General features: G+C 45.1%; 1 protein-coding gene across 3 annotated transcripts in view; it reads right to left on the bottom strand.

The window, feature by feature from the left end:
* The window catches only part of ITGB5 (integrin subunit beta 5), a 780,917-nt gene that overhangs the window by 536,234 nt on the left and 230,384 nt on the right, over nucleotides 1-14,299 (bottom strand). The window lies entirely within an intron of this gene.

Below are 14,299 nucleotides of genomic sequence, written 5' to 3'. Positions count from 1 at the left end.
CACCACTCACTTCACAAATACGGCACATGTTTATGTGCATTAAGACTAGAAATGCAAGTTACCAATATCAAACAATTAAGAAAACCTCCTGTGGGTTCCTGAAGAATACTTGTTTGAAGACCTCATTTTGTAAGTCTGTCAAAACGATAATTGTGCTATATTTGTCTTTCACTGACTGAATGCATTCTATTCAGTATTCAGAAGGGTTTACCCATGGCATCTACTTTCATTTTAAACGGACTCTAAATTGTGAATATGAATTCTAATCAATCAAGGTGAGATCCTGTGTGAAAAATTGCCCCTTCAGTCCTGAGCAACAGCTTCATCCCAATCATACCATGTGCTAGGACCTGGCTGTCAGTTCCAGAACTGAATCCTTCGACCAATATAATGAAAACTTCCTTGGTGTAATAGGACGCTTTCTTCTACACTTTTGGCATTTCTAAACTTGGTAAATAACAGGGATTTCATTGTCCAGTTTTGTGGTGTTAAATCGAGTGCCCTCAGAAGGGTGGAAGATTAAATTGGCCTTGCCAGGATTGATATTTGTGACCTCCAGATCATGGGAAATGCCAGCAGCAAATGTATAACTCACAGAGCCATGCTGCTGGCTGAAATGTGAGTTCATGAAACCACGTATTTGAAATAATGATAGTGGGCAGGTCAGGGCTGTAAGTGGGCCGGGTCGCACCGGTGCTGAGCATCTGCAGTTTTTTAAAGGGGGCCTCGAAACGGGTCTCTATTGGGCTCGGTTTTTTACCCTGGCACAGGCGGTCTGTTTTTCATGGACTGCTGTGACAGCAGGCACATCATGTGTGCATGCTCACACTGCTCTTCTCACTAGTGTAGAAGTTACGGCATGATGTCATGCCAGGTGAGCGTTGTAGGGGGAAGGGAAATCTTTTAAAGAGAGTAGTTTTCTCTCTGGATTTCCCTTCTCTTTTTGAAACTCAGGAGCAGCAACATTGTCCAGGTGTCACTAGGGCTTAAATGGACAGCTTTTTCACACTATGCTATGCACAGATTTTTAGGTTACATATTTAAGCCACGCCCTTAATTACATTAACCACGCCACTTTGAGAGACCCCCAGTTTTTTCATCCTACTTAAAGCTCTGGGGCAGGCTGTGTTAGAGTGACCAACCGTCCGTAAATTTCACGGACTGCCCGTAATTTGGGCCTCTTGTCCGATGTCCATAAGGGTTTCTTCCACGGACGCCTTTTGTCCGTAATTTTGGACATTGGCATGAGTTGCCCCTTGCAAGCAGCCTGTAACTCTCACTGCAGGAGGCAGCTCACGCTCCTGCTGTGATCTGTGACCTGCAGCAGCCCCTCCCTGACCTAGCACAGACTGCTATCAGGCCCATTATCATTCTGTATGTTGGCCTAATTATCACATACAGAATAATGGGCCTCTCTGCCCAGTGACAGCATTTCGGATCCACTGTTTTTTCCAGTGGGGGTGAGGGGGAATGTAAGCTTTGAGAAGCCTTCAGCTGTGATCTTTTTCTTAACTTTTTTTTCTTAAATATGCAAATGCAGGTGTGTTTCACTCGCATACACAACTGATGCAGTGAGTGCAAGGTTCTCTCAACCTAAAATACAGTTATTTTTACTTGTGCTTGTGTTGGTTGTCTATTGACTTATGCACTATTGCACGACTTCCTCTGATGTGTATGTAAAATGTACCTTTTGTCCCGAATTTTTGTCCTGAATTCTGACCTTTTGTCCTGAATTTTTGTCCTAAATTTTGACCCTTTTCCTGAAATTTTTGTACTCACTGTCCTGAATTCGCACCCATGCCAGTTGGTCAGGTTACCCTAGGCTGTATCCATTTAAATCTGCGCGCTCTGTGAACAAATTGGGTTTACATTCGCTGCCTCTGAGGGGTCATGTAAAAAAGCGAATCCAGGAGTCTGGAGCTTGTAAAGCCGGTGTGAGGAGAGGGCAGGAGGCGTGCCGCTCTGGTGGCTGCTTTCACGGCAGCTCGCCTATCCAGCCCTGTCCTGTTTGATGCGTCTGGGTCTAAGAAGCAGGTCCGGACTGGCCGTTGCGGGCACCGGACAATCCCCCGGTGCGCCGCAAGGGTGAGGGCCGGTTTTGGGCCCTGGGGACCATTTTTGTTACAGGGCCGTTTTTGCAGCATAGCTACAAAATCGGCCCTGTAACAAAATCGGTCGAAAACCGACCCTGGCAAAGAGCTCGGTCGCACCCCCAGGGGGCCGGCCAAGCACTTTGCCAGGGCCGGTTTTGGTTCTCAGTCCGGCCCTGCTAAGAAGGGGCTTTCGACAGAAGCTTACGGCCCCCTTCAGCTGGACAACCGAGGGTGTATGGCATGATGGCAAAGTGTGCACAATGCCCAGGTGCACTGCAGCTGCTATTCACACCTTTGACGCTTGCAAATCCTCCTAGATTAAGAGTCCTGCGCTGGTTGGGGCATTATATTTGTGTTGAAAAATGTATATAGTGCTTACTTCCTCTATGTGAGGCGCTGACTCTCTTGCATGGGCAGCATCCTGTGCTATGTAGAGTGCATAATTAGAAAGGTGTTGTCCTTATCCTATGTGGGAAGACTTTACATTTCACTACTGATCACAGATGCAGTTACTGTGCTATGGGACTCAGCGCTTAGCCCTGTGGTTGATGATGTGTCCAAGTAGAATTTAACATTCAAATTCAGCAATAAAGGACTGAAAGGTGTGCGTCCAGTCAACATTTGGGAAGGGCCTTTCACTTTGCAACAGCCCACGCTGCTGCATTAGTTAGTCAATTCTGATCTGTTTGCACAATGAGCATTTTTCGATCAAATCTGCAAATTATGCAGCAGCTGATTATGTGGCAAGGGACGGCAAATCCATAATTATGCATAAACACTATGCAGAATAGCATAATCCCACCTGTCCTCACACATACTAGCCTTTCTCAATACCCTGCCATTCTTTATTTCTCCTGTCCTGCTTGTAACCACGGTCTTTCTGCCTCGATTCTCTGCCCATCTGTCGTCTCTCTGCCCTTCCAGCTCCCTCCATTGAGCCTAACACTCCCTCATCCCACTTGCATTTCCTCTCCCTTCACGCTCTCACTTCTATATTTCTTAACTGCTCTTCTCATCTACCTTATCTTACTTTTTCATTCTCTCATTTTCCTAGCTTCCCTCTCTCTACCTCCCTCCTTCCTTCACTTTCTTTTTCTCTTCACTACGCCCAGTCTTGCTCTTTGCCTTCTATATTTTGTCTGCATTGTCACCTTATACCTATGACTTTTTCCAGGCAACAGCTGTTATGCTTTCATTCGCTGCCCCATTTTAATACGTTCCTATGTAGTTTCAGATATTTGTTCAGTACCAACATCTCAAGACTAGGCGTTGCTTTGGCCTGTCAGTCTCATACAAAGGCCTCGTTCACTTAGTCCTTGCAGCATGCATATGACGTCACCCCGTCCACTTACGTGTATGGCAAGCCCAGCTGCCAGCCTGGGCAGGCGCGGCCCCATGATCATCACCGACTCCTTTGGGCCTGAGCAGTCTTTCCAGGAAACCCATATGTCAGCACTGGAAAAAACGCAGCACCTCACTGTTTAGGTTTCGCCTAGACAATGTCTTATTGGTTATACATAAGGTAACAAAAATGCGTATAACAGTTTTTATTATAACTTTTCAACATGCTGCACAGCAGTCAGCCTGCTCGACTACATAGTTTAAAGACACTGGCAAAGCCAAAAGCTCTGGCTAAACACTTATAAGGTCCCCAAAAGCGAGACCTAATGGCTATGCCAATGCTTGTTCCTTACTGTGACTCTTTCCCTTCCTTTTAAATCACAATTACCACACAGATGGGCCTCGTATTTTGTTTTACTCTGTTTTAGTCTTTGTAGATCGTGCTGCTTCCTTGTGTTTTGGGGGCGCGTACCACTCTATTCACCCCAGATATACTACCACTTCAGACATGTATTGGTGGAGACAGAGTCCTACAGACAATAACACCTTTTATTTATTTATTTATTTATGAATCTTATAGAGCGCACGGCTACCCCCAAAGGGGGTGTCCTGGCGCTAAGGCTGTAAGCAGAAAAGGAGAATCAATCTAGATAGATGAGAATAGCCAGGTTTTCAACCGGCCACGAAACAGAGATTCGGAAGCTAATGCCCAGTCTTCATTATGTGGAAAAGTACATTTTGTCATGTTCTGTGTCCCTACGAGTCATCCATCATATGTTATGTGTGCATGACCAATATGCATATGTTATTCCCCATGTCCGATTCAAGACGCAATTATAGTTGTGTCCACCTCTGATATGCCATTTCCTAGTCCTCATGAGTAATATGAGTGTCAGGCCTATGTAAAATTATGTTGCCACGTTTCTTAGTGTGCACGTTATTTCATTATAAAGTCCCCGTTTCTAGGCCTCAACAGGGCCCGGACATCAGATTCAGCCCCTGTCTCCTGAAGCCTCGCTGAGGAGCGATACAGCCCCCACCTGTATCCTCGACCCTTCACTTACTTCCTGCCTCGCAGTGCCCGGTGCAGCTTGGCTCTGCCTCCGAGTCTGCCAAGATTATGTTATGATTCCAGCTATCAGTTTAGTCCTCCTTCTCTGCATTCCTAAGCTACTGAACTGCATCAATAATTTCCGTCATTGTCTAGCCTATTCGGCTCCATGTAAGAGAAATACTGGATTTAATGGTCATTTAATATTCTTCATCACGTACTACATGTAGAATAAATGCATGCTCTAGCCTTAGAGTCAGTTAGCTTCTCCCCTCATGACTCTTAGTTTATATCAACATGTTCCCTAAACATCAGATACCAGATAGGGTCTAGGTACATGTCGCTCCGACCCTCCAGACTTTAGTCTCTGCTCCTAGCACAGAGTTCATAGCCCCCAGCTTCTCCTAGTAACACGTCATTGTCAGTTTGCGCGCACCATTAGGTTAGAGGTCCCGGCTCCTTAGGTAGCCCCCTCCAATGTTTCCGCCCATTTCATGACATATTCTATTACGTTTGCATCACATGTCTATGTATACGCCCTGTTACACCTCCTTTGTACCGTTATCTTTCGCGACTGCTACGCGTCACACCTACTGCTCCACCCACTGCTACGCCCATTGCAATGTAATGCTATGTGTTTGCGTTATATATATATGCTCATGTAATGTTATTAAATGTTAGAGCTAGCCATTCCAGATCCTGTCCCCGGCAGCTGCCGGGCCATGCTAGTCCTTGCCATTCTGTTCCTATGCAGGTTGTCCTGTCCCTGTCCTTTATGCTGTAATAAACCTGCAAAACTCCCACTACCTCGAATCTTGACTCTTATTTTATTGAGCTATCTGTTATTCATTCATTCATTCAAAAATAGATCCGGTATTATTTATTTATATACCACATAATGGCGCCCGAATAGGGACTTGCCCTTTCCCCACGCGTCGGTGAAGCCACGCCGACCCCCTGACCCTCTGCAGTCGTGACGGAACTCTTCTGCGCAGTGGCAGATATTTCTGCTCAAGTATCCCTCAGGCCCACGGAGGAGACGGAGGAGGCGGTCCAGCATCCAGACGAGACGGTGGAGGAACGCGGCGAGTCCCGACCAGAGCCCAAGCCAAGAGTCCAAGGTCCGAGGTATCCGGAGGTCCACCCGTAACTGAAGTCCGAGGTCCGAAGTTCGTCGTCCGTCGTCGTAGCAGTGCAGTCCAGTCCGAGGCCTTCCGTTCTTGCTGCCCGGTGAGTACCGTTACTAGGGTGGTATCTAGACAGGGTCAATCTAATTGACTCTGGTCTGTGGGTTGGTGGTACACAGTCCCACAAACGAAGTGTCCACTTCGGTGGATGCGGGTCCTGACGTGTCTCATTAAGAGACCGGTAAGTTTCGTGCTGTTTCAGCAGTGCATCTAGTTTCTGTTCTAGTCAGTTCTGTTCTCGAGAAATTTCAAGTATTTCTAGGTCGTATTCTGTCCGAACTGTTATTTTAAATGTTTTTCATGTATTCTAATGTCGTGGTATGAATGGGAAATAAGTATCGTGTTTATTGTATATTGTATTGTGTCTAGATTACAGTTCAGTCATGCCCATATTTTCCAAGTTACGTCAGTTAAAAACTAGAAAGGGTCTGCTGGAAGCAGCAGTTCCCGTCCCGCCTAGGGACAGTCCAGGTCACTTTATGTATCAGAAACATGGCATAAGTGCCATATTGTATCTAGATTTATGGGTAGAGTATACCAAACAGTTAGAAGAAAAGTATAGATGGCCCGTATCGGGTACATGGGATGCCGAATGCATCATGCGAGTAGAAGAAGCATTATGGAAAAAGAAAGCCAGACAATCACAGAAAGATGCCATCGAGTTATGGCGCAAAGAAGCTCATAAAAGAACTGAAAAAGAAATCAGAAAATCAGAATTAAGTAGAGAATCCCAAGAACGAGCCCAAGAAAAAGAATTAATCGAGATAGGTGAACAAGTCAAAACTGAACAGAGAGACAGACAGAGGAATGCCCTTATTAAGGGTATGTACCCTCTTCTTGCCGAGGGCTTGCCAAAAGCGACCCCGGAGGCATCCAGTAATTTTCCGCCACCATTAGTTCCGACCAAGCTACGTCACAAACCGACCGCAGCTGATATTTTTATTTCGTCCTATCTGGACGACACAGTCCCAGAATATGCAAATCCTGTCCGCACTCCGCCCGTCCCTGTAAACCAGGTAATTCCTGCTCCCCCAGATACCGGGGTGCCCTTAACAGCCCCCCCGGGTCAGCCCGCCATACAAGTCCAGCCCACGTTACAATTACCCACCCTGCCAGGACGAAAAGCATCAGTTGATGATTCTAGTTTAGTGGCCGCAGGAGGAGGTCTTCCTCAAACCCCGCCGCCATACAAGCGTTTATCAGCACTCGAATTACATGCTCAAGCATCACAGCGTACTCCTAAGAATAATAAGTCGGTTGCAGAGATCAGGCAAACCCTTGGTGAATGTGTTTATGACCCAGTTCCAGGCGAGTTCAATATGGTTTTATATTCCGTACGCGTAAGGAGAGTGACCGAGTATCTAGTCACCCTACCAAATATGAAAGAAGATCTAGACAGGATATATAGTTTCATCCGTACAGGGGATGACCCACAAAGTATTAGTGATGCCATGTCTCAAAGGAAAGCCGAGATTCAGCGCATGATATTAAAGTTTTTAATTAACTGTCTAATAAGAGAACAGGATTACCCGTCTAAAGACCCGGAAGAAATGAAAACTCTAACAAAGTGGAGTGATAATATAGCCGAAGGAAAGCACAATACCATTAGTGCCATGGAAAGTATGTATAAGAAAATCCGTAGAGAGATAATAAAGATACATGAACAGCGTAAAGCAGCACAAGTAAGCGAGAAAGAAAGTATCTCTGATCCTGAAGAGGAAGAGGATGAGAATACCGCCAGAATAGCGTATGTAGGAAAACCTAGATTTCCAGATCGCCATTTACGCCTAGAACACAAGTCCATTTTCCATCATTCAGCACCAGAACAAGGTTCCCTAGAACAAGTATTCCAAGCTACCGATCACATTCTGAAATCACGAATCGGTTATAGTGAATTAAGTACCATGCATGAACAGGAACTAGTCCGATCAGCAGTCAGATGGATTACTGATTCTACCACTTTTCCAGACGAAATAGTGGCACAAATGTTTCTGAAATTGCCCCCAGCCGAGCAACGACTGGTGGGTATGTATATGATTCAGCACCTCATTACTCTGTATGAGGGTCAACATTCTGATCCAGGCCCGTTACATGATATCCTGAACGAGTTACTCCAGTACAGATGGAGAGGTCTAGGTACCGATTTAATTAGTGTTATTCTAGAACAGCGTCACAAATATAGAACATTTTTGAACCCGCATTTTGTCCATGTCTCACCCCCAGAAAGTAAATCATTCTACATAGATAGACAGAATCCATTACGAGAAGTCCACCCAGTCAGAGGAGCGGGTGGCGAAATGCAGCGAGTGTTTGTATACACTCCAATCACCAAGATGGAACTCCTCGAAATGAAGAAATTAATTCCCTGTCATGACAAAGATCCAGCAGGGTTCCATAGAGAATTAAAAGACATGCTCCGTATGGGAGAATACACGTACCCGGATATAATTAAAATGTTAAAGGTTCTGTTGCCCGCAGGGGTGTATGAAAAGCTCAAAGAGAAAGAATGGGAGGTGGGAGAGAAAAAGATAGATTGGGCAGTTCTAGAAGCAGAAGATAAGATACGTGTACCAGGTACTGGTCTTGGAGATAAATGTAAAGAATTACCAGAATTATTGATTCAAGTTTTACCCAGATTATTAACAACGAAAAAGGAAGACTGGGATGCAATCTCAGCCTGTAAACAGAAACAAGATGAAGATATTAGTGATTTTTATTCTAGGTTTGAAAAATGTTTCAGTATTAACAGTGGCCTCAAGACAAGTAGTGAGTCATATCCTCACCTGTTTGTTACTAAATTAGTCGAGAATTCAAGTCCACAAGTTAAAAACCGAGTTCTGAAAGTCGAAAGCACCTGGCAAGCAAATACTCCGTCTCAGATGCTCCAGATGCTCCAGTATCACCAGAATAGAATCAGAGAAGAACAAGAACACGAAAGAAAACGTATGAAAGACACGAAAATGAAAGTACTAGTTGCACAATCTGTTCCTCAAGACAGTCAAAAGAGGGGTCCAAATCAAGCCAGTCATCTTGCAGCACCCGTTAAAGGGAACTGCAATTATTGTAAACAGCCAGGTCATTTTATAAACGAGTGTACAGTTCTGAAACATAACATAGCTACTGGTAAGACTAAAGAAAGACCACGTCCGCCTAGACAAGAACAAGTTTCACAGACTCCTCAGTCACAGAATGCACCACAGACAGTTACAGCACCGCAGCCTATTGCTGCAACACAGCATGTTACATCGCAGATGTACCAGTATGCACAGTCTGAGTATCCAGAGTACCAGCCATATTCATGAAACAGCCTAGAGAGGGAGGTAGGCTTGCCTCTCATCGAGATACCTGTAGATCAAGAAGGTCCCTATGTTCACAGTCAAGTATTAGGGAAAGACAGAAAGTTTTTGATTGATACAGGGGCAAGTAGGACCACAATTAGTCACGCCGAAGTTCCAGGGGCTCCGCTCTCAGGCTCAAGAAATGTTTCCCTTGGATTTTCAGGAAAACCTATCGTAAATGAGATCTCAAAGCCAGTCACTCTTGAAGTAGGTCCATTGTCCCGTACTACTGATCTGTTACTTACTAAGTCATGTCCGGAAAATCTATTAGGCATTAAAACACTGAAAGAGTTAGGTGCAGTTATATGCTGTTCCCCAGAGGGAATACGACTGTTCCTACGTGACTTTAAGGGTCACTATGTATTACGAGATTTTGATCCCAGACTGTCTAAAGTTCCGCAGCATTTATGGGCGCAAGGTCCAACTGATGTAGGTTACATGCAAATCACACCCCATCGTGTGACTCTCAAACCAGGTGTAGTGTTACCACGAATCAGGCAGTATAGATTGCCACCTGAGGCTGTAGCAGCCTTATCCAAAATTATAGACGAGCTCATGGCTCAAGGAGTAGTTGTAGAAACTGACTCAAATGTATGCAATTCTCCGATCATTCCAGTTATGAAACGTACTGATCCAAATGCACCCCCAGTATATCGATTAGTGATTGATTTACGAGAGCTTAACAAATGTATTATTCCTCAGTACCCAGTTGTCCCAGATATCTCTTCCCTATTGACAGCCATTGATTCCGAAGCCATGTTCTTTACTGTAATCGATCTTAAGAATGCATTTTTTAGTGTTCCGATTCATCCAGACAGCCAGTTTCTTTTCGGATTTTGTTTAAATGGAAGGAGCTATATGTTTACACGAGCTCCTCAAGGTTTCACAGAAAGCCCTAGTATTTACAGCCAAGCACTTAAGAGACAACTTGACAACATTCATATGCCAACTGACACTGCCCTGCTCCAGTATGTCGATGATCTATTGATCACAGCCCGTTCTGAACGTGACTGCGAGCGAGCGTCGCTGACGGTTCTGTATTTCCTAGCCGAGATGGGGCACAAGGTGTCCCCTTCGAAGCTTCAATTCTGTGTCCAGCAAGTGGTCTACTTAGGACACTTACTGTCCAAGAGGGGTAGGCAGTTGACACCAGACCGTATCCAGTTGATAGCGAGTCTTCCTCCGCCCAGAACCCAGAAGGAGGTACGTGCTTTTATTGGCCTTACTTCTTATTGTAGACAATGGATTCCACAGTATGCATTTCTAGCCAAGCCACTGATACAGTTAACGACACAGGAGGCAGCCGCAATGACTGTCCTCCCTTGGACATCTGAACATACACTTAGTTTCAACGAGTTAAAGAAAGCTTTATGTCAAGCTCCAGTTCTAGCTACACCGAACTACAGTAAGCCTTTTACACTGTTTCAGCCACACATAGAAATCAGACGCTGCAACGTCCTGAACCCTGCTACACTGTTACCATCCGTTAATTCAAATTCTGCCACACACGACTGTGTGGAAGTAGTCAACATTACGACAAAACCAAGACAAGACCTGACAGACATTCCGTTACCAGATCCCGACCTGACACTTTATGTGGATGGTTCATGTATGAGGACTAGTACAGGAGATTTAGTTGCCGCGTATGCAGTGACTACTGACACTGAGGTTATTGAGACACACCGCATTGACACTCTGTCCGCTCAAGCAGCAGAGCTAGTTGCTCTGACACAAGCCTGCATACACGCCAAGAACCTGAAAGTTAATGTTTACACAGATTCACGTTACGCATTTGGAGTTGTACACGACTTCGGAGTGCTCTGGCAGGAGAGAGGTTTCATGACTTCTCATGGGACCAAGATTCAGCATGGTCTCCTTATTCAAGCTCTGTTAGATGCCATACATTTACCGACCTCCATTGCTATTATGAAATGCAAAGCACATACGAAAGTTACTGACATTATTTCCCAGGGTAATGATCTAGCAGATCGCACAGCCAAGCTTACAGCACAGACTCTAGACATTCAAGTTAATCCGACACAGACACATACTCCAGATCCGACTACATGTATGACAGTTAAGGACCCTACACAAGATGTCATAGATATCCAGTTACATGCTACTCCCGATGAAATGAAGAAATGGTCCGAACATGGAGGGGTCCAGACAGATCAAGGATGGGTGACGAAGGGAAGAACCACATGGTTTCTCCCCGACTCTATGGTTCAAGTCATTATTAATACCGCACATAGTCCAGCACACTTAGGAGAAAAAGCAATGTTAGACAGTATCCAGAACATTTGGTTCAACAAGCATTTACGAGCTGCAGCCAAGCAGAAAGTCCGTACCTGTATGATATGTTGTCAGTTTAATCCAGGTAAAAGTGTCCCGGTGGAACAAGGTGGATTCCAGCCCCCTGACCACCCTTTTGAAGTCCTCCAGATGGATTATATTCAGATGGAGCGATGTCGAGGTTTCAAGTATGTCCTTGTAGTTGTATGCGCTTTGTCCAGATGGACAGAAGCATATCCAGTCCCAGATTACACAGCCGCGACCACTGCCAAGCAGTTGGTTCGTGAGTTTTTCCCTCGATATGGACTCCCTAGAGTCGTATATTCTGATAACGGTCAGCCATTCTCATCTGAGTTAATGAAGCACGTTTCCCTGTTGTTAGGGTACCAGTGGAAGTTTCATTGTGTACGCCATCCTGAAGCAGCCGGTCTAGTCGAGAGACATAATCAGACTCTGAAAATTCGAATTGCCAAAATATGTAAAGACAAGGGTGTGGACTGGCTAGTAGCTCTGCCAGTTGCTTTGTTTTATATGCGCATGGTCGCACATTCCAGATCAGGTCTGTCCCCGTATGAGGTCGTTTTCGGCCGCCCCCCTAACATGTGGGGTACTCCTAGACCCCGAAGTATTACTGATGTTTCATGTAATATGCTGACAGATTACCTAGCTTCCTTGATGTCTGCCCTCAACTCATGTCGTTCACAGGTTGCCGCCGCATTTCCAGACAATACCGAGGTGGCACCGCATGAGATCGTTCCAGGTTCGATGGTGCTCGTCCGGAACTTTGACAGATCAAGTCCGCTGGAGCCACGTTGGAAGGAGCCCCGTCAGGTCCTCCTCACCACCCGTACAGCCGTGAAATTGGAAGGACGCCGCGGCTGGGTGCATCTTTCGCACGTCAAGAAATTCTACGGATTAAAACCGGTCTCTAAGAACATTTCCCAGGATATCAAGACTTGTCAAAACATTGTTCCTAAGGACTGTCCCGCAAATGACATTGATACAACCCCTCCCTTGGTAGAGAAAACTCCGCAGCAGGAGTATAAGCAAAAACTACGGTCTAGTAAAACAAGTCAGTCAGTTTGATTGTATAAGTCCTCCCCTAGGTGAAACGGTTAGACTGTTTCTGACATGTATAAAATAGACCCCCATAGTGAGAGAGTTAGTCAAAACTCAAACCGATGTATCGTTTTTCTAAGTTTCATATTATTTCTCAGCATAATGATTTCCTGCACCAGTTACGCATTTTACCTGTGTTTTCCAGTTCCTCATGTAAATAAGCATTCTAATGTTACAGTAGAGCACACGTTTAGTGATCTGCCTCCTCATGAATATTCATACCGCCTCGCGATGCGTAACAATACATTTATCCGCATGTTACATTATTCACACCAGACCAGCAATGCCACTAATTGTTGGGTATGTGGTCGACTCCCCCCTTTCCAGACACCGAAGGGAGTTCTGCCACTCTTTCCTTATCCTTTTTCCCATAATGGTTCGTGTGGAGCATGGTCCACGTTAACGTTATCCTCAACAGATATGTCTTTTCTTAACAGCACATGTTTCCCAGACAAGCAAGGTCTCCCTCACCGAACAGGTTTAGACCTAGAAAATGAAGTGTACAATTTAGGTAATTATTCGTCGAATTTCATGGTCCTGAATGTTCAGTCTGATACTACTCCAGATTCTATGGATTCACCTGCTATTTCAGTATTACCAGTCAAAGGCGAATTATGTGTTCGTAGTTATGGTTCTGTACACGTAGGACATAGTGATTGTACTACTATTATCAAGTATAGTGACAGTGGGAAATCTATTTTAAAGCTTCACGTCATTCTTATTTCGTTTGTGGTCAAACTGCATATGTTCGTCTGCCCCTCGATTGGGAGGGAACCTGTTACATTGCCTTCCTACTGCCACCTGTTTTCCTAGCCCCACCTGACTACCATAGGAATTCCTACCTAGTACATACTAGACACAAGAGAAACCTCCCGATTGTCGATTATACTGAAACTGCTGCAGAGCAATTCATTGACATTGATAAAGGTGTTTTCCCTTATTTAGGCACAGTTGTAAATAGTAAGCTAATTCGTAGGTTAACAAGAACCCTTGAAGCAGTAGTAGATGAGACTGCCTCCGCTCTAGGTAACTTAACCGAAGAGCAATCCTTTATGAGAATTGTTGTGCTCCAGAATCGTCTCGTCCTTGACGTCATACTGGCCGATAGGGGCGGGGCCTGTAGAGTCCTCGGATCCAGTTGCTGCATTTTCATTCCAAATAACGCGCCGTCTGTTTATTCAGCTATAACCAGACTTCATAAAATTACCCATCTGTTACACCAAGATCCAGGCACCTGGACATGGTCCGGTTGGTTCTGGAATATAATTTCTGCCTGGGGATGGAAAGTCCTGTCTTTTCTAGGTATTGCAGTAGCGATCATATTCAGCTGCTGCCTCTGTATACAATGTGGCCCTGCGATTTGCGGAATGTGTGCTACCTCTTGTATTCCTAGTCCCAAGCCCCGTTCTAAATCTCGTTCCAAGACAATTCGAGATGAACAAATGGTACTGTATGAAATGATAGATGGTATCATGAATATTGATGTTTCCTGATGGAAACGTAGTGACAAGGAGGGAATGTGGAAAAGTAAATTTTGTCATGTTCTGTGTCCCTACGAGTCATCCATCATATGTTATGTGTGCATGACCAATATGCATATGTTATTCCCCATGTCCGATTCAAGACGCAATTATAGTTGTGTCCACCTCTGATATGCCATTTCCTAGTCCTCATGAGTAATATGAGTGTCAGGCCTATGTAAAATTATGTTGCCACGTTTCTTAGTGTGCACGTTATTTCATTATAAAGTCCCCGTTTCTAGGCCTCAACAGGGCCCGGACATCAGATTCAGCCCCTGTCTCCTGAAGCCTCGCTGAGGAGCGATACAGCCCCCACCTGTATCCTCGACCCTTCACTTACTTCCCGCCTCGCAGTGCC

This window comes from Lissotriton helveticus, chromosome 3_1 (genome assembly GCF_964261635.1).
Source record: "Lissotriton helveticus chromosome 3_1, aLisHel1.1, whole genome shotgun sequence".
NCBI lineage: Eukaryota > Metazoa > Chordata > Amphibia > Caudata > Salamandridae > Lissotriton > Lissotriton helveticus.
This window is presented reverse-complemented; position numbering and strand designations above follow the sequence as displayed.